Genomic DNA, 23,603 nt, shown 5'->3' on the forward strand with positions numbered 1-23,603 from the left:
TTTGCGTCCTTTGTAGGGACATGGATGCAGCTGGAAACCATCATTCTCAGCAAACTGTCACAAGAACAGAAAACCAAACACCGCATGTTCTCACTCATAGGTGGGAACTGAACAATGAGATCACTTGGACTCGGGAAGGGGAACATCACACACCGGGGCCTATCATCGGGAGGTGGGAGGGGAGAGGGATTGCATTGGGAGTTATACCTGATATTAATGATGAATTGATGGGTGCTGATGAGTTGATGGGTGCAGCACACCAACATGGCACATGTATACATATGTAACAAACCTGCACACTATGCACATGTACAGTATAACTTAAAGAATAATAATAATACAAAAAACTGGAAAGAAACTTTCTGTGAATCGGCTTTGCTATGTTTATTCATCTTACATATATCAAGCTTTCTTTACATTACGCTGCTTGGAAACTCCCTCATGGATGGAACCGTGAAGGGATATTTGGGATCACATTTGGGCCTAAAGGGAAATAGGAAATCTAGTCAGACAAAAATGGGAGAGAAACTTTCTGAGAATCTGCTTGGTGATATGTGCATTCTGCTCGGAGATTTATAACTTTCTTCTCATAAGGCACAGTTTGAACAGTGTTCCTGTAAAACCAAAAGAGGGATATTCGGAGCACATTGAAGACTATGACAAAAAGTGAAATGTCGTCCAATAAAAAATAGGGAGAAGCACTCGAAAAAACTGTTCTCTGACATGTCCGTTCTTTTCACAGGGTTAAAGCTTACTCTACAATTCCCAGTTTGAAAGTCGTTCTTTGAGGGTTCTGCAAAGGAATAATAAGTGGCAATCGGATGCCTGTGTCAAGCAAGGAAATGTCATCCATCGAAAATTGGAGAGAAGCTTTCTGTGTAACTCCTTTGTGATGATTTTATTCATCTCATAGAGTGAAATCATTTTTCGCATTGAGCCATTTGAAATCATAGTTTCTGTGGAATCTGAGAAAGGACATTTGGAAACGATCTTGAGAATATCCTGAAAAGGAAATAACCTCAGAGAGAAACCAGAAGGAAACATTCTGTGAGACTGCTCTGTGTCACGTGAATTCCGCTCACACAGTTAAGCTTCTCTTAGCATTGAGCAGTATCATAACACTCTTTTAGTTTAACCTGTGAAAGAGATATCCTGCAGTGCTTTGAGGCTGACGGTGAGGGGGGAAACGTCTTCAGATAGAAAGAGTAGAGAAGCTTTCTGAGAAACTACTTTCTGATGTATTTATTCCGCTTAGGAAGTTATACCTCTTTTCTTACAAGACAGTGTTTCAACAGTGTTCCTGTGATTCCGAAAAAGAGATATTTTGGAATGCACTGAGGACTACGGCAAATAGTGAAGTACACAGAAATAAAATCGAGAAAGAAGCGTTCCAAGAATTTGCTCTCTGATATGTGCATTGACTTCACTGAGTTAATGCTTACTCTATGTCGCCCTGTTTCGAAACTCTGTCTTTGCAAAATCTGTGAAGGGATATTTAGTGAAGCCTGGAGACCTGTGGTGAGCAAGGAAACGTCTACCGGTGAAACGAGCAGAGAAAATTTCTGAGCAACAGCTTTGTGATGTGTATATTCTTCTCATAGAGTTAAACCATACTTTGGATTGAGCAGTTGAAATGACTGTGTTTGTGGAATCTGAGGAAGGACAATTGGGAACGATCCTTAGAATATGGAGAAAGAAATATCCTCAGGTAAAATCCAGAAGGAAGCTTTCTGTGAAACTGCTATGTGTCATCTTAATTCCTCTCGCTCAGTTAAGAATCTCTTTTCATTGAACACTTTTCTAACCCTGTGTATGTTTAGCGTGCGATGAGATATTCAGGAACACATTGAGACTTACGGTGAAAAAGGAAATATGTTCAGACCGAAACTGGAGAGAAGCTTTCCGAGGAACTGCTTTGTGACTTTTGCATTCCGCTCAAGTGTTATACCTCTCTTCTCATGCAGCATCGGGGAAATCCTTTTGGAGAAACAGGTAGCAAGTGATAATCGGGAGCATGTTGATGCAGATGGTGAAAAGGGAAAAGACTCAGACAAAAACTGGAAGAAGCTTTCTAGGAAAATACTCTGTGATATGTGTAATCGTCTCACATAGATAAAGCTTTCTTTATATTAGGCAGCTTGGAAACTGTCATGGACGGATCCATGAAGGGACATTCGGAAGGATATTCAGGACTATGGGGAAAAACTAAATATCTTTAGATAAAAACTGGAAAGGAGCTTTCTGTGAATCTGCTTTTTGGTATATTTATTCATCTCACATAGACGAAGTGTCTTTTACATTACGCAGCTTGGAAACTCCCTTGTTGAGGGATCCGCGAAGGGATATTTGGGATCATATTCGGGCCTATGGTGAAATAGGAAATATAGTCAGATAAAAACTGGAGAGAAAATTTCTGAGAAAATGCTTTGTGATTTTCGCATTCCACTCAGGGGGTTATAACTTTTCTCTCGTTAGGCACAGTTTGAACACTGTTCCTGTAAACCTAAAGAGTGATATTCGGGGCAGATTGAAGATTGTTGCTAAAAGTGAAATGTCGTCCAATAAAAAACAGAAAGAAGCACTCGAAGAAACTGCTCTCTAACATGTGCATTCTATGAACAGGATTAAAGCTTACTCTACATTTTCCAGTTTGAAAGTCAGTCTTTGAGGGTTCTGCGAAGGGATAGTAAGTTGCAAACGGAGGCCTGTGTCGAGCAAGGAAATGTCTTTCATTGAAAATTGGAGAGAAGCATTCTGCGCAACTCTTTTCTGATGTTTGTATTCATTTCACAGAGTTAAATCATTCTTTGGATTGAGCAGTGTGAAATCACTGTTTCTGTGGAATCTGTGAAAGGATTTTGGAAACGCTGCTTAGAATATCCTGAAAAAGAAATAACCTCAGAGAGAATCCAGAAGGAAGCTTTCTGTGAAACTGCTCTTGGTCACGTGAATTCCGTTCACACATTTAAGATTCTCTTTTCATTGTGCAGTATCATAATGCTGTTTTTGATTAGTCTGCGAAGGGATATTCAGGAGAGCTTTGAGGCTTATGGTGAGAAAGGAAATGTCTTCAGATGGAAAATGGAAAGAAGCTTTCTGAGGAGCTGCTTTGTGACGTGTGCATTCCACTCAAAGAAATATACCTTTCTTCTCCTAGAGGATTCCAGAATCCTTTTTGGAGGAAAAGCTACCAAGAGACATTCGGGAGTATAGTGAGGGCTATGGTGAAAAAGGAAATATCCTCAGACAAAAACTGGAAAGAAGATTTCTGTGAAAATGCTTTGCGTTAGATATATTTATTCATTTCGCATAGTTAAAACTTTTCTTATATTGCGCAATTTGGAAACTCCGTCATGCACGGATTCATGAAAGGACATTCGGGAGCACATTCAGGCCTACGGTGAAAGAGGAGATATCTTCCGATAAAGGCTGTATAGAAGGTTTCTGAGAGACTACTTTGTGATGTATGCATACCACTCAGGGAGTTAAACCTCTTTTCTCACAAGTCAGCGTTTGAACACTGTTCCTGTAAAACCGAAAATGCAATATTTCAGAGTGCATTGAGGACTCTGACAAATAGGAAATATACTGAAATAAAATCGGGAAAGTAGCATTCCCAGAATCTGCTCTCTGATATGTGCATTAACTTCACAGAGTTAATGCTTACTCTATGTTGATCAGTTTCGAATCTCTGTCTTTGAAGAATCTGTGAAGGGATATTTAGTGACGCCCAGAGGCTTGTGGTGAGCAAGGAAAAGTCTTCCGATGAAACTTGCAGAGAAACTTTCTGAGCAACTGCTTTGCGATGTGTGTATTTGTCTCATAGTGTTAAACCATTCTTTTGATTGAGCAGGTTGAAATCACTGATTTTGTGGAATCTGAGGAAGGATATTTGTTCACGAAACTTAGATTATGGAGAAAGAAATATCCTCAGGAAAAATCCAGAAGGAATCTTTCTGTGAAACAGCTCTGGGTCGTCTTAATTCCTCTTGCTCAATTAAACCTCTCTATTCAACGAACAGTTTTCTATCCCTGTGTGTGTTTAGGTTGTGATGGGATATTCAGGAGCATTTTGAGGATTACAGTGAAAAAGGAAATACTTTAAGACCAAAATTGGAGAGAAGCTTTCCAAGGAACTTCTTTCTGATGTGGGCATTCCACTCAGAGTGTTATACTTCTCTTCTCATACAGCGTCGGGGGAAACCATTTTAGAGAAACAGGTACCAAGTGATATTCAGGAGCATGTTGATGCTGATGGTGAAAAGTAAAATAGCCTCAGACAAAAACTGGAAGGACGCTTTCTAGGAAACTACTCTTTGATATGTGTAATCATCTCACATAGATAAAGCTTTTATTACATTACGCAGTTTGGAATCTTTCATGGTCATATACACGAAGGGACCTTTGGCAGCACATTCAGGGCTATGGAGAAAAAGGAAATATCCTCAGATAAAAACCTGAAAAAAGCTTTCTGGGAATCTGCCTTTTGCTATACTTATTCATCTCACATAGTTGAAGTTAACTTTACATTACACAGCTTGGAAACTTCCACGTTAATGGATCTGCGAAGGGATACTTGGGATCACATTCTGGCCTGTCATGAAATAGGAAATATAGTCAGATAAAAACTGGAGAGAAGCTATCTGAGAAACTGCTTGGTGATGTGAGCATTCCATTCAGGGAGTTATAAATTTCTTCTAATAAGGCACAGTTTGAACATTGTTCCTGTACTATGGCAAAAGTGAAATGTCGTCCAATAAAAAACTGAAAGAAGCACTCCAAGAGACTGCTCTCTGACATGTCCATTCTTTTCACAGGGTTAAAGCATACTGTAAATGTTCCAGTTTGAAAGTCGGTCTTTGAGGGTTCTGCGAAGGGATAGTAAGTGACAACCGGATGCCTCTTTCAATCAAGGAAATGTCTTCCATCGAAAATTGGAGAGAAGATTTCTGCGCAACTCTTTCATGATGTTTGAATTCATCTCAGGGAGTTAAATCATTCCTTGGATTGAGCAGTTTGAAATCACTGTTTCTGTGGAATGTGAGAAAGGACATTTGGAAACGCTCTTTAGAATATCCTGAAAAAGAAAAAGCCTCAGAGAGAAACCAGAAGGATGCTTTCTGTGACACTGCTCTCTGTCACGTGAGTTCCACTCACCTAGTTAATCTTCTCTTTGCATTGAACAGTATCATAACAGTGTTTTTGTTTAGTCTGCGAAGGAATATTCAGGAGAGATTTGAGGCTTATGTTGAGAAAGGAAATGTCTTCAGATGGAAACGTGAGAGAAGCTTTCTGAGAAGCAGCTTTGTGACGTGTGCATTCCACTCACAAAATTATACCTTTCTTCTCACAGAGGATTCCAGAATCCCTTTTGGAGAAACAGCTACCAAGAGACATTCGGGAGTATAGGGGCGGTTATGGTGAAAAAGGAAATATCCTCAGACAAAAACTGAAAAGATTTCTGTGAAACTGCTTTGTGTTAGATATATTTATTCATCTCGCATAGTTAAAAGTTTTCTTGATTACGCAGTTTGGAGACTCCATCATGCACGGATCTGCAAAAGAACATGTGGGAACACATTCAGGCCTACAATGAAAGAGGAGATATCTTCAGATAAAAACTAGATGGAAGCTTTGTGAGAAGCTACTTTGTGATGTATGCATTCCACTCAGGAGTTATACCTCTTTTCTCAAAAGGCAGCATTAGAACACTGTTCCTGTGAAACCGAAAAAGTGATATTTTGGAACGCATTAAGGACTATGGCGAATAGTGAAATATATTGAAAGAAAATTGAGGAAGAAGCGTTCCAAGAATGTGCTCTCTGATATGTGCATTCACTTCACAGAGTTAATGTTTATGTTGCCCAGTTGGAAACTCTGTCTTTGAAGAATTTGTGAAGGGATATATAGTGACACCAAGAGGCTTGTGGTGAGCAAGGAAACGTCTTCTGATGGAACTTGAAGAGAAACTTTCTGAGCAACTGCTTTGTGATGTGTGTATTCATCTCATAGAGTTAAAGAGTTCTTTGTATTCAGCAGCTTAAAATCACTGTTTTTGTGGAATCTGAGGAAGGACATTAGGGAATGATCCTTAGAATATGGAGAAAGAAATATCCTCACGTAAAATCCAGAAGGAAGCTTTCTGTGAATCTGCTCTGTGTCGTCTTAATTCCTCTCGCTCAGTTAAGCCTCACTTGTCATTCAGTAGTTTTCTACCACTGTGTATGTTTAGTTTGTGATGGGATATTCAGGAGCACTTTGAGGCTTATGGTGAAAAAGAAAATATGTTCAGACCAAAAGTGTAGAGAAACTTTCCACGGACCTGCTTTGTGGGGTGGACATTCCACTCAGAGTGTTATACCTCTCTTCTCATACAGTGTCGGGGAAACCCTTTTGGAGAAACAGGTACCAAGTGATATTCGGGACCATGTTGATGCCGATGGTGAAAAGTAAAGTAGCCTCAGACAAAAACTGGAAAGAAGCGTTCTGGGAAACTATTCTGTGATATGTGTAATCACTTCACATAGATAAAGCTTTCTTTACATTACGCAGCTTAGAAACTGTCATGAACGGATCGATGAAGGGACCTTCAGTGGCACATTCAGGACTATGGTGAAAAAGGAAATATCTTCAAATAAAAACTGGAAAGAAGCTTTCTGTGAATCTGCTTTTTGCTAAGTTTATTCATCTCACATAGTTGAAGCTTTCTTTACATTTCATGGCTTGGAAACTCCCTCGTGGATGGATCTGCGAAGGTGTATTTGGAATCACATTTGGGCCTATGTTGAAATAGCAAGTATAGCCAGATAAAAGCTGGAGAGAAGCTCTCTGAGACTGCTTAATGATGTGTGCATTCCCCTAAGGAAGTTATAACTTTCTTCTTATAAGGCACAGTTTGAACACTATTCCTGTAAAACCAAAAGAGTGATATTCAAAACTCATTGAAGACTATGGCAAAAAGTGAAATGGCGTCCAATAAAAGCAGAAAAAAGCACTCAAAGACACTGCTCTCTGACATGTCCATTCTTTTCACAGGGTTTAAGCATACTATACATGTCCCAGTTTGAAAGTCGGTCTTTGAGGGCTCTGCAAAAGGATAGTAAGTGGCAACCGGAGGCCTCTTTCAAGCAAGGAAATGTCTTCTGTCGAAAATTGGAGAGAAGCTTTCTGCGCAACTCTTTTGTGATGTTTGTGTTCATCTCATAGAGGTAAATCATTATTTGGATTGAGCAGTGTGAACTCACTGTTTCTGTGGAATCCGAGTTAGGACATTTGGAAACGCTCCTTAGAATATCCTGAAAAAGAAATAACCTCAGAGAGAAACCAGAAGGAAGTTTTCTGTGAAACTGCTCTGGGTCACGTGAATTCTGCTCACACATTTAAGCTTCTCTTTTCATTGAGAGCATCATAGCGTTGTTTTTGTTTATTCTGTGAAAGGATATTCAGGAGTGCTTTGAGGCTTATGGTGAGAAAGGAAACTTCTTCAGATAGAAACTGGAGAGAAGCTTTCTGAGGAGCTGTTTTCTGACGTGTGTGTTGCACTCACAGAAATATATCTTTCTTTTCCTAGAGAATTCCGGAATCCCCGTTGGAGAAAGAGCTATCAAGAGACAATCAGGGGTATAGGGAGGGCTATGGTGAAAAAGGAAATATCCTCAGACAAACCTGGAAAGAATATTCCTGTGAAACTGCTTTGTGTTAGATATATTTATTCATCTAGCATAGTTAAAAGTTTTCTTATATTATGCATTTTGCAAACTCTGTCATGCACGGATCTGAGAAGGGACATTCGGTAGCACATTCAGATCTACGGTGAAAGAGGACACATCTTCAGATAAAAACTGGGTAGAAGCTTTATGAGAAACTACTTTGTGATGTATGCATTCCACTGAGGAAGTTTTACCTCTTTCCTCACAAGGCAGTGTTTGAACACTGTTCCTGTGAAACCGAAAATGTGATATTTTGGGGCGCATTGAGGAGTAGAGCAAGTAGTTAAATATACTGAAATAAAATCAAGGAAGGAGCATTCGAAAAATCTGCTCTCTGATACATGCATTCACTTCACAGAGTTAATGCTTATCCTATGTTGCCCAGTTTCGAAACTCTGTCTTTGAAAAATCTCTGAAGGGATATTTAGTGACTCCGGGAAGCTACTGGTGAGTAAGGAAACGCCTTCCAATGAACCTGCAGAGAAACTTTCTGAGAAACTTCATTGCAATGTGGGTGTTCATCTCATAGTGGGAGCACATTGAGGGCTCTGGTGAAAAAGGAAATATCCTCAGATAAAAACTGGAAAGAAGCGTTCAGTGAAACTGCATTGTGATGTGTGAATGCAACTCACAGAGTTAAACTTTCTTCTTCAGAGATGAGTTGGCTAACACAGTTTTCTTGAAATCTGCAATTGGATACTATTGAGTGCAGCGAGGCATTCGGTGACAAAGGAAATATCCTCAGACAAAAACTAGAAAGAAGCTTTATTAGAAACTTCTTTGTGATGCGTGAATTCATCTCACAGAGTTAAACTTGCGTTTCACGGAGCAGTCGATTAACACTGTCCTTGAGGAACCTGAGAAGGGCTACCTTGGATCGCACTGAGGCCTAGGCTGTTATAGGAAATATCCTCAATTAAAAACGTGAAAGAAGCTTTGTGACAGACTTCTTTGTGATATGTGAATTCATCTCACAGAATAACAACTTAGTCTTCATGAAGCAGTTTGCTAAATGTGTTTTCATGGAATTCGCAAAGTGATATTTGGGAATGCATTGAGCTCTATGGAGAAAACGGAAATATCCTCAGATAATAACTAAAAAGAAGCTTTCTCAGAAGTTGCTTTCTGATGTGTGAATTCATAGCACAGAGATTCACTTTTCCCTTCTTGTAACAGTTTCCTAACACTCTTGTCATGGACACTGCCAAGTGATATTTGGGAGCTCATTGAGTGCTATGGTGAAAAGGGAAATATCCTTACATAAAAACTGGAAAGGAGCGTTCTGAGAAACTGCATTGTGACATGTGGATGCAACTCACAGAGTTACACTTTCCTTTTCATTGATCCGTTTGCTATCACTCTTGTCTTGAAATCTGCATTGGGATATTTCTTAGCGCAATGAAGCTGATGGTGAGAAAGGAGATATCCTCAAATAAAAACCAGAAAGTAGCTTTATGAGAAACTTCTTTGTGACCTGTGAATTCATCTCACCGAGTTACAACTTTGTCTTCATGAAGCAGTTTGCTAACACTGTTATCATGGAATCTGCAAAGTGATGTTTGGCAGCGCATTGAGGCCCAAGGGGAAAACGGAAATATCCTCAGGTAAAAACTAGAAAGAAGCTTACTGAGCAATTGCCTTCTGATATGTGAATTCAAAACACGGAGATTCACCTTTCCCTTCTTGCAGCAGTGTGCTAAAACGGTTTTCGTGGATTCTGCCAAGTGATAGTTGGGAGCTCATTGAGGACTATGGTGTAAAAGGAAATATCCTCCAAGAAACCCCGGAAAGAAGCTTTCTGAGAAACTGCTTTGTGATATGTGAATTCACTTGAAAGTGTTACACCACTCTTTCATGGAGGAGTATGCTAGCACTGACTTTGTGGAAGCTCAGAAGTGATGTCTTGGATATCATTGAATCCCATGGTGAATAGTGAAATATCTTGAGAGAAATCTGCAGAGAAGCATTCTCAGAAACTTCTTTGTTGTGGGTGAATTCAGCTCCCAGTGTTAGATGATTGTTTTCATTCAGAAGCTTGCTAACCGTGTTTTCGCAGAAACTGCAATAAGACACACCGTGGCACTCCGAGATCACAAATAACCTCAGCTCAAACAAGAAAGAAGCTTTCTGAGAAAATGCTCTGTGATGTGTGAATTCAACTCACTGAGTTACTCCCGTATTTCATGGAGCCGTTGGCTAGCCCTGTTTTTATGGAATCTGAGAACTGATATTTCGGATCCCTTTAGAGACTATAGGGCCAAAGGAAATATCCTCTGTTAAAAATGAGAAGGAAGCTTTCTGAGATATTTCAATGTGATCTGTGAATTCATCTCACAGAGTTACACCATTCTCCTCATGAAGCCGTTCACTAAGACTGTTCTCGTGGAATTTGCAAAGTGATATTTGGGCGCCCAGTGAGGGCTATGGTGAAAAAGGAAATATTCTCAGATAAAAACTGGAAGGAAGCCTTCTGAGACACTGCATTGTGACCTGTGAAGACAACTCACAGAGTTACACTTTTCTTTTCATTGATCCGTTTGCTAACACTCTTTTCTTGCAATCTGCATTGGGATATTTCTTAGCACAGTGAAGCTGACAGAGACAAAGGAAATATCCTCAAATAAAAAATAGAAAGTAACTTTCTGAGAAACTTCTTTGTGACATGCGAATTCATCTCACTGAGTTACAACTTTGTCTTCACGAAGCAGTTTGCTAACACTGTTGTCGTGGAATCTGCCAAGTGATATTTGAGAGCTCATAGAGGGCTATGCTGTGAAGGGGTGGCCTGCCCCTCCACACCTGTGGGTGCTTCTCGCTAGGTGGAAACGAGAGACTTGAGAAAAGAAATAAAGACACAGAGACAAAGTATAGAGAAAGAAAAGCGGGGCCCCAGGGGGCCAGTGCTGTGCTTTCAGAGGACCCACACTGGCACCGGTCTCTGAGTTCCCTCAGTATTTATTGCCAAAAAGATAAGGGAGTAAATCAGCAGTAAGGCTTACAGATACACGGAGCTGTTACATTTTCCCAGTATCGGGCAGGAGACAGATGTTTTTCTTTTACTGAGATTTAAAGGACTGGTACTGACCTTCAAACCAAGCAGGGTTTAAACATTTATCTAACAAAGCACATTCCTTACAGCCCAGAATCCTTTCAACTTTAATTAGCACAGCAATGTTTCTAGCAAGGACAAGATTGGGGGTAGAGTCACAGATTAACAGCATCTCAAATATAGAGCCGAATGGAGTCTCTTAAACTTACTTCTATCTATAATAACACAGCAACAGGCTAACCTATTTTTTCCCTACATGCTGAAAAGGGAAATATCCTCAGATAAAAACTGGAAAGAAGCCTTCTGAGAAACTGGATTATGATATGTGAATGCAACACACAGAGTTACTTTTCTCTTCAGAGATCAGTTGGTTAACACAGTTTTCTTGAAATCTGAAATTGGATATATCTGAGTGCAATGAGGCTTATGGCAACAAAGGAAATATCCTCAGACAAAAACTAAAAAGAAGCTTTCTTAGAAAGTTCTTTGTGATGTGTGAATTCATCTCACAGAGTTACACTTACGTTTCATGGAGCAGTCAATTAACAGTGTCTTTGAGGAACCTGAGAAGGACTACCTTGGATCTCATTCAGGCCTAGGCTGTTACAGGAAATATCCTCAATTAAAAACATGGAAGAAGCTTTGTGACGAACTTCTCTGTGATATGTGCATTTATCTAACAGAGTAGCAAGTTAGTCTTCATGAAGCAGTTTGCTAACAGTGTTTTCGTGGAATGTGCAAAGTGATATTTGGGAGCGCATTGAGGCCTATGGTGAAAACAGAAATATCCTCAGATAATAACTAGAAAGAAACTTTCTCAGAAGTTGCTTTGTGAAGTGTGAATTCATAACACAGAGATTCACTTTTCCCTTCTTCCAACAGTTTCCTAACACTGTTGTTGTGGTTTTGAAAAGTGATATTTGGGAGCTCATTCAGGGCTATGGTGAAAAGGGAAATATTCTCACAGAAAAACTGGAAAGAAGCGTTCTAAGAAACTGCATTGTGATATGTGGATGCAACTCACAGAGTTACACTTTCCTTTTCATTGATCCGTTTGCTAACACTCTTGTCTTGAAATCTGCATTGGGAAATTTCTTAGCACAATGAAGCTGATGGTGAGAAAAGAGATATCCTCAATTAAAAACTAGAAAGTAGCTTTCTGAGAAACTTCTTTGTGACCTGTTAATTCATCTCACTGAGTTACAACTTTGTCTTCACGAAGCAGTTTGCTACCACTGTTATCATGGAATCTGCAAAGTGATATATGGGAGCGCATTGAGGCCCATGGTGAAAACAGATATATCCTTAGGTACAAACTAGAAAGAAGCTTTCTGAGAAATTGGCTTCTGATATGTGAAGCCTAGGCTGTTACAGGAAATATCCTCAAATAAACACGTGAAAGAAGCTTTGTGGCAAACTTCTTCGTGAGATGTGACTTCATCTCACAGAGTAACAACTTAGTCTTCATGAAACAGTTTGCTAACAGTGTTTTCGTGGAATCTGCAAAGTGATATTTGGGAGCGCATTAAGGCCCATGGTGAAAACGGAAATATCCTCAGATAATAACTAGAAAGAAGCTTTCTCAGAAGTTGCTTTCTGATGTGTGAATTCATAACACAGTGATTCACTTTTCCCTTCTTGCAGCAGTTTGCTAAGACTGTTGTCGTGAATTCTGCCAAGTAATATTTGGGAGCTCATTGAGGGCTATGGTGGAAAAGGAAATATCCTCTGAGAGAAACCGGAATGAAGCTTTCTGAGAAACTGCTTTGTGATGTGTGGATTCATTTCGAAGTGTTACACCACTCTTTCATGGATGAGTCTGCTAGCACTGATTTTGTGAAAGCTCAGAAGTGATCTCTTGGATATCATTGAATCACACAGTGAAAATTGAAATATCTTGAGAGAAATCTGCAGAGAAGCCTTCTCAGAAACTTCTTTGTTGTGGGTGAATTCAGCTCACAGTGGTAGATGATTGTTTTCATTCAGAAGCTTGCTAACAGTGTTTTTGCAGAAACTGCAATAAGACACACCGTGGCACTCCAAGATCACAAATAACCTCAGCTCAAACAAGAAAGAAGCTTTCTGAGAAAATGCTCTGTGATGTGTGAATTCAACTCACTGAGTTACTCCCATATTTCATGGAGTCGTTGGCTAGCCCTGTTTTTGTGGAATCTGAGAACTGATATTTCGGATCCCTTTAGAGACTATAGGGCCAAAGGAAATATCCTCCGTTAAAAATGAGAAAGAAGCTGTCTGAGAAACTTCAATGTGATCTGTGATTTCATCTCACAGAGTTAAACCTTTCTCCTCATGAAGCTGTTCACTAAGACTGTCCTCATGGAATTTGCAAAGTGATATTTGGGCGCCCAGTGAGGGTTATGGTGAAAATCAAAATATCCTCAGGTAAAAACTGGAAGGAAGAGTTCCGAGAAACTGCATTGTGAGTTGTGAGTACAACTTACAGAGTTACACTTTCCTTTTCATTGATCCGTTTGCTAACACTCTTTTCTTGCAATCTGCATTGGGATATTTCTTAGCTCAATGAAGCTGACGGAGACAAGGGAAATATCGTCAAATAAACACTAGAAAGTATCTTTCTGAGAAACCCCTTTTTGACATGTGAATTCATCTCACCGAGTTACAACTTTGTCTTCACGAAGCAGTTTGCTAAAACTGTTGTCATGGAATGTGCTAAGTGATATTTGGAAGCGCATTGAGGCCCATGGTGAAAACGGAAATATCCTCAGAGAAATACTAGAAGGAGGTTTCTGAGAAATTGCTTTGTGATGTGTGAATTCATCACAAGGAGATTCACCTTTCCCTTCTTGTAGTAGTTTGCTAATGCTGTTGTTGTGTAATCTGCAATGTGATATTGGGAGCTCATTGAGGGTTTAGGTGAAAAAGGAAATATCCTCAGATTAAAACTGGCAAGAAGCCTTTTGAGAAACTGCATTATAATATGTGAATGCACTCACAGAGTTACACTTTTCTCTTCAGAGATCAGTTTGCTAACACAGTTTTCTTGAAATCTGCAATTGGATAGTTTTGTGCTCAATGAGGCTGACAGCGACAAAGGAAATATCCTCAGACAAAAACTAGAAAGAAGCTCTCTTAGAAACTTCTTTGTGATGTGTGAATTCATCTCACAGAGTTGCACTTACGTTTCATGCAGCAGTCGATTAACAGTTTCTTTGAGGAACCTGAGAAGGGCTACCTTGGATCGCATTCAGGCCTAGGCTGTTACAGGAAATATCCTCAATTAAAAACATGAAAGAAGCATTGAGACAAACTTCTTTGTGATATGTTAATTCATCTCAAAGAGTAACAAATTAGTCTTCATGAAGCAGTTTCCTTACAGTGTTTTCGTGGAATCTGCAAAGTGATATTTTGGATTGCATTGAGGCCTACGGTGAAAATGGAAATATCCTCAGAAAATAACTAGAAAGAAGCTTTCTCAAAAGTTGCTTTCTGATGTGTGAATTCATAACACAGAGATTCACTTTTCCCTTCTTGCAACAGTTTGCTAACACTGTTGTCGTGGATTCTGTCAAATGATATTTGGGAGCTCATTGAGGGCTATGGTGTAAAAGGAAATATCCTCAGATAAAAACTGGATTGAAGCATTCTGAGAAACTGCGTTGTTACTAGTGGATGCAACTCACAGAGTTACACTTTTCTTTTCATTGATCCTTTGCTAAGACTCTTTTCTTGAAATCTGGATTGGGTTATTTCTTAGCACAATGAAGCTGATGGTGACAAAGTAAATATCCTCAAATAAAAACTAGAAAGTAGCTTTCTGAGAAACTTCTTTGTGACATGTGAATTCATCTCACCGAGTTACAAGTCTGTCTACATGAAGCAGTTTGCTAACATTGTTGTGAAATCTTCAAAGTGATATTTGGGAGCGCATTGAGGCCCATGGTGAAAACGGAAATATCCTCAGGTAAAAATCAGAAAGAAGCTTTCGGAGAAATTGCCTTCTGATATGTGAATTCATCACACAGAGATTCAAATTTCTCTTCTTGGAGCAGTGTTCTAAAACTGTTTTCGTGGACCCTGCAAAGTGATATTTGGGAGCTCATTGAGGGCTGTGGTGAAAACGGAAATATCCTCTGGTAAAAACTGGAAAGAAGCTTTCTGAGAAATTGAATACTGAATCTGGAATCCGTTTTGAAGAAAAAGCTACCAAGAGATATTCGGGAGTATAGGGACGGCTCATTTGGAAACGCTCTTTAGGATATCCTTAAAAAGAAATAACCTCAGAGAGAAACCAGAAGGAAGCTTTCTGTGAAACTGCTCTGTGTCATGTGAATTTCACTCAGACAGCTAAAGTTCTATTTTCATTGATCAGTATCACAACACTGTTTTTGTTTAGTCTGCGAAGGGATATTTGGGAGCTCTTTAACACTTACTGTGAGAAAGGTAACTTCTTTAGACAGAATCTGGAGAGAAGCTTTCTGTGGAGCTACTTGGTGATGTGTGCATTCCACTCAGAGAGCTATAACTTTCTTCTCATAAGGCACAGTTTGAAATCTGTTCCTGTAAACCAAAAGAGTGATATTCGAGCATATTGAAGACTAAGGCAAAAAGTGAAATGTCGTCCAATAAAAAAGAGAAAGAAGCACTCGAAGAAACCTGCTCTCTGACATGTCCATTCTTTTCACAGGGTTAAAGCTTCCTCTACATTTCCCAGTTTGAATGTCGGTCTTTGAGGGTTCTGCTAAGGGTTAGTAAGTGGTAACCGGAGGACTGTGTCAAGCAAGGAAATGTCTGCCATCAAAAACTGGAGAGAAGCTTTCTGCGCAACTCTTTTGTGATCTTTGTATTCATCTCATTGAGTTAAATCATTCTCTGGATTGAGAAGTTTAAAATCACTGTTTCTGTGGAATCTGAGAAAGGACAATTGGAAATGCTCTTTAGAATATCCTGAAAAAGAAATAACCTCAGAGAGAAAGCAGAAGGAATCTTTCTGTGAAACTGCTCTGTGTCCCGTGAATTCCACTCACACAGTTAAGCTTCTCTTTTCAGTGAGCAGTATCACAAAACTGTTTTAGTTTAGTATGCATAGGGATATTCAGGAGTGCTTTGTGCTTTGAGGCTTATGATGAGAAAGGAAACGCCTTCAGATAGAAACTGGAAAGAAGCTTTCTGACGAGCTGCTTTGTGATGTGTGCATTCCACTCACAGAAATATACCTCTCTTCTCATGGAGGATTCCGGAATCCCCTTTGGAGAAAAAGCTACCGAGAGACCTTCGGGAGTATAGGGATGGCTATGGTGAAAAAGGAAATATCCTCAGACTAAAACTGGAAACAAGATTTCTGTGAAACTGCTTAGTGTTAGATATATTTATTAATCTCGTATATTTAAAACTTTTCTTATATTATGCAGTTTGCTCCTCATGGTGGAAAGAGAAATAGCCTCAGACAAACACTGGAAAGAAGCTTTCTAGGAAAATGCTCTGTGATATGTGTAATCATCTCTCATAGATAACGCTTTCTTTACATTACACAGCTTGGAAACTGTCACAGACGGATGCAGGAAGGGACTTTCAGGAGCACATTCAGGACTATGGTGGAAAAGGAAATATATTCAGATAAAAACTGTAAAGAAGCTTTCTGTGAATCTGCTTTTCTCTCTTATTATTCATCTCACATAGATGAAGCTTTCCTTACATTACACAGCTTGGAAACTCCCTCGTGGATGGAACTGTGAAGCGATGTTTGGGATTGCATTGTGGCCTATGGTGAAATAGGACATATAGTCAGATAAAAACTGGAGGGAAGATTTCTGAGAAACTGCTTCGTAATGAGTGCTTTCCACTCATAGAGTTATGACTTTTTTCTCATAAGACATAGTTTGAACACTGTTCCTGTAAAACCAAAAGAGTGATATTCACAGCACATTGAAGACTGTGGCAAAAAGTGAAATATAGTCCAATAAAATACAGAAAGAAGCACTCAAAGAAACTGCTCTCTGACATGTTCATTCCTTTAACAGGGTTAAAGCTTACTCTACATTTCCCAGTTTGAAAGTCGGTCTTTGAGGGTTCTGCGAAGGGATAGTCAGTGGCAACCGGAGGCCAGTGTTGAGCAAGGAAATGACTTCTATCGAAAATTGGAGAGAAGCTTTCTGTGCAACTCTTTTGTGATGTTTGTATTCATCTCATAGGGTTAAATCACTCTTTGGATGGAGCAGTTTGAAATCACTGTTTCTGTGGAATCTGAGAAAGGACATTTGGAAACGCTCTTTAGAATATCCTGAAAAAGAAATAACCTCAGAGAGAAACCAGAAGGAAGCTTTCTGTGAAACTGCTCTTTGTCACGTGAATTCCACTCACACAGTGAATCTTCTCTTTTAATTGAGAAGTATAATAACACTGTTTTTGTTTAGTCTGTGAAGGGATATTCTGGAGTGCTTTGAGGCTTACTGTGAGAAAGGAAACGTCTTCATATAGAAATTAAAGAGAAGATTTCATAGGAGCTGCTTTGTGACGTGTGCATTCCACTCACAGAAATACACCTTTCCTCTCATCGAGGATTCCAGAATCCCTTCTGGAGAAAAAGCTAGCAAGAGACATTCGGGAATATAGGGATGGCTATGGAAAAAAAGGCAATATCCTCGGACAAAACCTGGAAAGAAAATTTCTGTGAGACTGCTTTGTGTCATATGTATTTATTCATCTCGCATATCTAAAACTTTTCCTATATTACGCCGTTTGGAAACTTTGTCATGAATGCATCCACATAGGGACATTCAAGAGCACATTCAGGCCTATGGTGAAAGAGGAGATATCTTTAGATTAACCTGGATAGAAACTTTCTGAGAAACTGCTGTGTGATGTATGCTTTCCACTCAGGGAGTTTTACCTCTTTTCTCACAAGGCAGTGTTCGAACACTGTTCCTGTGAAACGGAAAAGGTGATGTTTCAGAGTGCATTCAGGAATATGGCGAATAGTGAAATATACTGAAATAAAATCGAGGAAGAAGCGTTCCAAGAATCTGCTCTGTGATATGTGCATTCACTTCACAGAGGTAATGCTTACTCTATATTGCCCAGTTTCAAAACTCTGTCTTTGAAGAATCTGTGATGGGATATTTAGTGACGTCCAGAGGCTTGCGGTGAGCAAGGAAATGTCTTCCGATGACACCTGCAGAGAAACTTCCTGAGGAACTACTTTGTGATGTGTATATTCGTCCCATAGAGTTAAACCATTCTTTGTATTGAGCGGCTTGAAATCACTGTTTTTGTGGCTTCTGAGGAAAGAGATTTGGGAACAATCCTTAGAATATGGACACAGAAATATCCTCAGGTAAAATCCAGAAGGAAGCTTTTGGTGAAACTGCTTTGTGTTAGATATATTTATTCATCTTGCATAGTTAAAACTTTTCTGGTATTACGCTGTTCGGAAACTCCATCATACACAGATCTGCGAAGGGACATTTGGGAGCACATTCAGGCCTACGGTGAAAGAGAAGATATCTTCAGATAAAACTAGATAGAAGATTTCTGAGAAACTGCTTTGTGATATATGCTTTCCACTCAGGGAGTTATGCCTCTTTTCTCACAAGACAGTGTTTGAACTCTGTTCCTGTGAAACCGAAAAAGTGGTATTTCAGAGCGAATTGAGGACTATGGCGAATAGTGAAATATACTGAAATAAAATTGAGGAAGAATCTTTCCAAGAATTTGCTCTCTGATATGTGCATTCAAATCACAGAGTTAATGCTTACTCTATGTTGCACAGTTTAAAAACTCTCTGTTTGAAGAAACTGTGAAGGGATATTTATAGACGCCTGGAGGCTTGTGGTGAGCAAGGAAACGTCTTCCAATGAAACCTACAGAGAAACTTTCTGAGCAACTGCTTTACGATGTGTTTATTCGCCTCATAGAATTAAACTATTCTCTGGAATGAGCAGCTTGAAGTCACAGGTTTTTTGGAATCTGAGGTAGGACATATGGGAACGATCCTTAGTTCCTTAGAATATGGAGAAAGAAGTGTCCTCAGGTAAATCCAGAAGGAAGCTTTCTGTGAAACTGCTATGTGTCATCTTAATTCCTCTCACTCAGTTAAGCCTCTCTTTTCATTGAGCAGTTTTCTAACCTTATGTATGTATAGCGTGTCACGGGATATTCGGGAGCACTTTGAGGCTTACGGTGAAAAAGGAAATATGTTCACACTGAAAGTGGAGAGAACCTTTCCAAGGAACTGCTTTGTGACGTGTGCATTCTACTCACAATGTTATGCTTCTCTTCTCATACATCGTCAGGAAAACCCTTTTGGAGAAACAGGTACCAAGTGATATTCGGGAGGATGTTGCTGCTGATGGTGAAAAGGGAAATATCCTGAGACAAAAACTGGAAAGAAGCTTTCTAGGAAACTGCTCTGTGTTATGTGCAATCATCTCACATAGATAAAACTTTCCTTATATTACGCAGCTTACACGCTGTCATGGATGGATCAACGAAGGGACCTTCGGGAGCACATTCAGGGCTATGGTGAAAAAGGAAATATCTTCAGTAAAAACTGGAAAGAAGCTTTCTGTGAATCTGCTTTTTCCTGTGTTTACTCATCTCACGTAGATGAAGGTTTGTTTACATTCCACAGCTTGGTAAGTACCTCTTGGATGGATCCGTGAAGGGATATTTGGAATCACAATCAGACCTATGGAGAAATAGAAAATATAGTCAGATAAAACTGGAGAGAAGCTTTCTGAGAAACTGCTTTGTGACGTGTGCACTCCACTCAGGAAGTTATAAATTTCTTCGCATAAGGCACAGGTTGAACACTGTTCCTGTAAATCAAAAGAGTGATATTTGGAGCACATTGAAGACTATGGCAAAAAGTGAAATGTCGTCCAATAAAAAACAGAAAGAGCACTCGAAGAAACTGCTCTCTGACATGTCCATTCTTTTCACAGGAGTAAGATTTACTCTACAATTCCCAGTTTGAAAGTCGGTCTTTGAGGGTTCTGCGAAGGGATAGTAAGTGTCACCTGGAGGCCTGTGTCGAGGAAGGAAATGTCTTCCATCGAAAATTGGAGAGTTGCTTTCTTCACAACTCTTTGTGATGTTTGTATTCATCTAATAATGTTAAATGATTCTTTGGGTTGAGCAGTTTGAAATCACTGTTTCTGTTGAATCTGAGATAGGACATATGAAAACCATCTTTAGAATATCCTGATAAAGAAATAACCTCAGAGAGAAACCAGAAGGAAGCTCTCTGTGAAAGTGCTCTGTGTCACGTGAATTCCACACCCAAAGTGAAGCTTCCTTTTTCATTGAGCAGTATCAAAACACTGTTTTTGTTTAGTCTGTGTAGGGATATTCTGGAGCGCTTTGAGGATTATGTTGAGAAAGGAAACATCATCAGATAGAAACTGGAGAGAAGCTATCTGAGGAGCTGCTCTGTGATGTGTGCATTCCACTCCCAGAAATATACCTCTAGTCTCATAGAGGATTCCGGAATCCCTTTTGGGGAAAAAGCTACCAAGAGACATTCGGGAGTATAGGATCAGCTATGGAGAAACAGGATATATCCTCGTAAAAAACTGGAAAGATGACTTCTGTGAAACTGCTTTCTGTTAGATATATTTACTCATCTCACATAGTTAAATCTTTTCTTTTATTACAGATTTTGGAAACTCCATCATGCATGGATCCACGAAGGGACATTAGGGAGCACATTCAGGCCTATGGTGGAAGAGGATATATCTTCAGATAACAACTGGAGAAAAGCTTTCTGAGAAACTACTTTGTGATGTAGGCATTCTACTAAGGCAGTTATACCTCGCTTCTCACAATGCAGTGTTTGAACACTGTTCTTCGGAAACTAAAAAAGTGATATTTTGGAGCGCATTCAGGACTATGGCAAATAGTTAAATATACTGAAATAAAATCGAGGAAGAATCATTCCAAGAATCTGCTCTCTGATATGAGCTTTCACTTCACAGAGTAAATGCTTACTCTATGTTGCCCAGTTTCGAAACTCTGTCTTTGAAGAATCTGTGAAGGGATATTTAGTGACGCCCGGAGGATTGTGGTGAGTGAGGAAACGTCTTCCAATAAAACCTATAGAGAAACTTTCTTAGCAACTGTTTTGTGATGTGTGTATTAGTTTCATAGAGTTAAACCATTCTTTTGATTGAGCAGCCTTAAATCACTGTTTTTTGTAGAATCTGAGGAGAACATTTGGGAATGATCCTTAGAATATGGAGAAAGAAATATCCTCAGGTAAAATCCAGAAGGAAGCTTTTTGTGAAACTACTCTGTGTCATCTTAATTCCTCTCCCTTAGTTAAGCCTCTCTTTTCATTGAGCAGTTTTCTAACCCTGTGTATGTTTAGCATGTTATGGGATATTCGGGAGCACTTTGAGGTTAAAGGTGTGAAAGAAAATATGTTCATACCGAAACTGGAGAGAAGCTTTCTGAAGAACTGCTTTGTGATGTGTGTATTCCAGTCAGTGTTATACCTCTCTTCTCATACAGTGTCGATGAAAACCTTTTGGAGAAGCAGGTACCAAGTGATATTCAAGAGCATGTTGCTGCTGATGGTGAAAAGGGAAATAGCCTCAGAACAAAACTGGAAAGAAGCTTTCTACGAAACTACTCTGTGACATGAGTAATCATCTCACATAGATAAAGCCTTCTTTACTTTACGCAGCTTGGAAACCATCACGGACGGATCCATGAAGGGACCTTCAGGAGCACATTCAGGACTCTGGTGTAAAATGAAATATCTTCAGATAAAAACTGTCAAGAAGCTTTCTGTGAATCTGCTTTTTGCTATGTTTATTCATCTCACATAGATGAAGGTTTCTTTACATTATGCAGCTTGGAAACTCATTCATGGATGGAACTGCGAAGGGATATTTGGGATCACATTCAGGTCTATGGTGAAATAGAAAATATAGTCAGATAAAAACTTGAGAGAAAGTTTCTGAGAAACTGCTTGGTGATGTGGGCATTCCTCTCAGGGAGTTATAACTTTCTTCAAATAAGTCACGGTTTGAACACTGTTTCTTTAAAATCAATAGAGTGATATTCGGAGCACATTTGAAGACTATGGCAAAATGTGAAATGACGTCCAAAAAAAATAGAAAGAACCACCCCAAGAAACTGCTCTCTGACATGTCCATTCTTTTCACAGGGTTATAGCTTACTGTACATTTTCCAGTTTGAAAGTCGGTCACAGAAGTTCCTGTGAGGGGATTTTAAGTGGCAAATGGAGTCCTGTGTCAACCGAGGAAATGTCATCCATCGAAAATTGGAGAGAAGCTTTCTGCGCAACTCTTTTCTGATGATTGTATTCATCTCATGGAGTTAAATCGTTCTTTGGATTGAACAGTTTAAAATCACTGTTTCTGTGGAATCTGAGAAGGGACATTTGGCAACGCTCCTTAGAATGTCCTGAAAAGAAATAACCTCAGAGAGAAACCAGAAGGAAGCTTTCTGTGAAACTGCTCTGTGTCACGTGAATTCTGCTCACACAGTTATGCTTCTTGTTCCATTGAGCAGTATCATAACACGGTTTTTGTTTAGTCTGTGAAGGGAAATTCAGGAGCGCGTTGAGGCTTATGGTGAGAAAGGAAATGGCTTCAGATAGAAACTGAAGAGAAGCTTTCTGCGAGGTGCTTTGTGCCGTGTGCATTCCACTCACCAAAGTATACCTTTCTTCTCATAGAGGATTCCGGAATTCCTTTTGAAGAAAAAGCTAACAAGAGACATTCGGGATTATAGGGAGGGCTATGCTGAAAAAGGAAATATCCTCAGACAAAAACTGGAAAGATTTCTGTGAAACTCCTTTGTGTTAGATATATTGATTCATCTCACTTAGCTAAACTTTTTTCATATTACGGAGTTTGCAAACTCCATCATCCATGGATCCACAAAGGGATATTCAGGAGCACATTCAGGCCTACAGTGACAGAGGAGATATCTTCAGATAAAAACGGCATAGAAGCTTTCTGAGAAACTAGATTGTGATGCATGCATTCCACTCAGGGTGTTATACCTCTTTACTCACAAGGCAGTGTTTCAATACTGTTCCTCTGAAACCGAAAAAGTGATATTTCGGAGCACATTGAGGACTACAGCAAATAGTGAATATACTGAAATAAAATCTAGCAAGAAACGTTCCAAGAATCTGCTCTCTGATATGTGCATTCACTTCACATATTTAGTGCTTAGTCTATGTTGCCCAGTTTCAAAACTCTGTCTTTGAAGAATCTGTGAAGGGATATGTAGTGACGACTGGAGGCTTGTGGTGAGCAAGGAAACGTCTTCTGATTAAACCTGCAGAGAAACTTTCTGAGCAACTTCTTTGTGATATGTGTATTTGTCTCATAGAGTTAAACCATTCTTTGGATTGAGCAACTTGAAATCACTGTTTTTGCGACATCTGAGGAAGGACATTTGGAAACGATCCTCAGAATATGGAGAAAGAAATATCCTCAGGTGAAATCCAGAATGAAACCTTCTGTGAAACTACTCTGTGTCGTCTTAATTCCTCTCGCTCAGTTAAGCCTCTCTTTTCATTGAGCAGTTTTCTAACCCTGTGTATGTGTAGCATGTGATTAGACATTCGGGAGCACTTTGAGGCTTACAGTGAAAAAGGAATTATTTTCAGACCAAAACTGGAGAGAAGCTTTCCGAGGAACTGCTTTGTGATGTGTGCACTCCACTCACAGTGTTATACCTCTCTTCTTATACAGTGTTGGGGAAACCCATTTGGAGAAACAGGTAACAAGTGATATTCTGGAGCATGTTGATGCTGATGGTGAAAAGTGAAATAGCCTCAGACAAAAACCGGAAAAAAGCTTTCTAGGAAACTACTCTGTGAAATG

The sequence above is a fragment of the Piliocolobus tephrosceles genome, chromosome 1, assembly GCF_002776525.5.
Source record: "Piliocolobus tephrosceles isolate RC106 chromosome 1, ASM277652v3, whole genome shotgun sequence".
In the NCBI taxonomy this organism is placed as follows: Eukaryota; Metazoa; Chordata; class Mammalia; order Primates; family Cercopithecidae; genus Piliocolobus; species Piliocolobus tephrosceles.